Source organism: Tamandua tetradactyla, assembly GCF_023851605.1.
Source record: "Tamandua tetradactyla isolate mTamTet1 chromosome 22 unlocalized genomic scaffold, mTamTet1.pri SUPER_22_unloc_1, whole genome shotgun sequence".
Classification (NCBI taxonomy): Eukaryota; Metazoa; Chordata; class Mammalia; order Pilosa; family Myrmecophagidae; genus Tamandua; species Tamandua tetradactyla.
The window spans coordinates 2,835,380-2,838,786 of NW_027518251.1; the positions used below are offsets into that span (position 1 = coordinate 2,835,380).

At 32.2% G+C, this 3,407-nt stretch overlaps 1 pseudogene; it reads left to right on the forward strand.

Moving 5' to 3' along the window:
* Positions 1–370: 370 nt before the first annotated feature.
* LOC143672893 (olfactory receptor 5K1-like) lies at positions 371–1,341 on the forward strand (annotated as a pseudogene).
* Positions 1,342–3,407: the final 2,066 nt, after the last annotated feature.

The following is a 3,407-nucleotide window of genomic DNA, read 5'->3' on the forward strand; positions in this document are numbered from 1 at the left end:
TTCAATACAAAAATATGAAAACAAAAATATTTGGAAACACTGAAGCAAGTATGGGTACATTAGATGGTGTAATGCTCTTGCATACTTTCATTCAGAGAAACCTTTATCACCGTCAGCATTTACCTTAGAATTATCAAAATATTCTTCTGATTCACAGATTCAGAACTGCAGGTAGTAGAAGATGAATTTTAGAAAAACTAATACCTTCTATAAGTATGTGTGATTGTATTCCAAGGACACTAGAAAATACTGAGGAAGAAGCTCCTCTTGTTTTTGTTTAAATAAAAAGAAAAAGTTGAAGGGAAAATTAGACACATCTAAATGAGAATCTGATTTCTCCAGAATTCCTATCTCAACAGAGAAAGTAGAGATGACTGAGCATTGCCACTCCATGACAACCATATTTATCCTCAGAGGACTCACAGATCGACCAGAGCTGAAACCAGTTCTATTTGTGGTGTTCTTTGTCATTTATCTGATCACCATGGTGGGGAATTTGGGTTTGGTGGTATTGATTTATATGGAGCGTCATCTTCACACACCAATGTACATCTTTCTGGGCAACCTGGCTTTGATGGATTCTTGCTGTTCCTGTGCCATTAACCCCAAGATGTTAGAGAACTTCTTTTCTGAAGATAGAATGATTTCTCTCTATGAATGCATGGCACAATTCTATTTTTTCTGCTTTGTTGAAACTACAGACTGCTTTCTTCTAGCAGCAATGGCCTATGACAGGTATGTGGCAATATGCAGCCCACTGCAGTACCACACCAAGATGTCAAAGAAGCTCTGTGTTCAGATGACCACAGGGATTTACATAGCTGGAAACTTGCATTCCATGATTCATGTAGGGTTTCTGTTTAGGTTAACTTTCTGTGGTTCTCCTCAAGTTATCATTTTTTTTGTGATATTCTTCCATTGTTCAGATTCTCTTGTGTAGACCCTTTTATCAATGAACTGATGATATTTATCTTTTCAGGGACCATTCAAAGTTTCACTATTATCACAGTCATAATCTCTTATCTCTTCATTATTTTCACAATTTTCAAAATGAAATCTAAAGAAGGAAGGGGCAAAGCATTATTGACTTGTGCATCCCACTTTCTCTCTGTCTCAATATTTTATGCTTCTCTTCTCTACATGTATGCATGACCAAGCACAGTTAAAGAAGGAAACAATTATATACCAGATGTTGTTTTTTATGCTTTAGTAATTCCTTTATTAAATCCTTTTATTTATAGTCTAAGAACTAAGGAAGTAATAAATACTATGAAAAGACTTATGAGGAAGAATAATTTTCACAACATTCTTAAACAAATGTTCCCCACTGTGGAAAATTGATTTTATCCTACTAAAAACTTTGTTTTACAAAGTCAAGTGATTCTGAAGAAAATGAGAAATAGACTATTTATATATACAATATTAAATCTCTGAAATATGATTGTGTCAGTCAAATGATTAAAAAGTTCAGAAAGGAGAAATTATTCTGTTATTTCAACATATATGCTATAAAGTTCATCAAGAATGAAGAAATTATTACCACAGAGGTCACAAATTATGTCAGAATGCAGTTTCCTAAAGTTTTAAACAAATCTAGCAAATACTAGGAATAGAAGATAGCATCATAATATTAGTTAAAAATTCTTGGAATTCTTAAGGACAATCCTTCAAAATCAGAAACAGTCCAAATTCTCAATTATTAATCTAGAAGATAAAAACAGTGAGTTTGAATTTGATTTTCAAGTTCTTCTGAGTTTGTTCAAGAGATTACATTTTAATATGAATTCTGAAGAATACATACTCTCAAATCAGTAACATTTTCTTTTTTAGTACTGTCATTTTCCTCTCAAGCTTTACGAAATAGAATATCTTCATATTGGCAATTTATCACTCTATTTGAAAATGACCCTATTTATATTGGAGGGTTCATATGGCTTTAAATGATCCATGTAGTTTGGTTAGTTCTATAATGCATGACATGCAATTACTGAACATATCAATTCAATAAAGGGTTTTTTTCTCATGATATAATTGCGTGTCTTTTTTGTTATGAGGAACACCACTAACCTGCATCAATACCCATGTAAATTATAATTATAGTCATAGATTTCAAAAACTATAGATGTTCTTCTAGCATAAATGAGGCACATAATAATGAAAATCATAAATATCCATACATATATAAATATATGTGTGTATATTAAGTTCATTTAAATGTGCAAATGTGAGGAAAAATAATTCGCTGAAAACCAACTATCTGCCAGGCAATAAAAAATGGGACATACAGATGTAATGGGTCTACCAATGAGTTAGACCTTATTTTCACACATTTCCAGATTAAAAAACAACAACAAAAGCTCACACTTTGAAACACTAAGTAATCTGGCCCAATTTACCCAGGAATGAAGCTAGGATTTGGATCATATCTGACCTTTCATCATATAATATTTTTCTTTATTAGAAAAGTGGTGGGTTTACAAAACAATCATGCATAAAATGTAGGATTCTCATATACCATTCTATCACCACCTTGCATTGGTATGGAACATCCAATTTTACAGCTCATTTCACAATGCTTGAGTCATAGTTAACCTTAAAAAAACTTATACCATAATAAAGTCATTGGACATATGTATATGACAATAAGGAATGCAACTCATGCCTAAGAAATTTTAGATTTTGTTGTGTATATAAAACATTCTTGGGGGTTCATACAATGATCAGTCTATCATGGGGTGTTTACTATTAAGTAGCATCAGGGGTAAACTATGCCTTAAAGAATAGAAAAACTTTTGATGCTTGAGGAATGAAAGAAAAAACAGAAACAATAGCAAGATTAGAGAATATTAATGATTATTCCCTCTAGGGTGGGGGCTGAATGAGGTGTGTGATGGATGAAAATGGTGAGAAAAGGGGCTGGCTGACTGAGCTGTGATTGCAGGCTGTTGGTGAATGTGTGTATTGAGAATGAAAGTGGATTAGTTACCAAGAATCTTAATGACACCCTAATGAATTTGATTTTATCTTAGAAGGATTAAACTTTGAAATCTCCCTGGCAGCAGAGAAATATGATTGTATTTTTAGTATTTGATTAGAAAGAGATGCTGGAAGCAATGAGATCAACTGCAATAATTCCATAATAACTAATGACATTTTAAGCAGGAACAGAAGCTAAGGAGAGGGGTGCATAGAAATATGTGACATTTTAAAGAATAAATAGCAAGTGGTTTCTTTTGGATAATAAAATAAAGACCTATTTTCTTTTTGTGAGGAAAAATTGTCATATCTGACCTCTTATTATCAGTCAGTATTTCATACACTACCTGACATATTTGAGCATTCAATAAACATTTTCTGAGTATATAATGTTTAAATTATGTAACTTGTTCAAAAATTTTAAAAAAAGT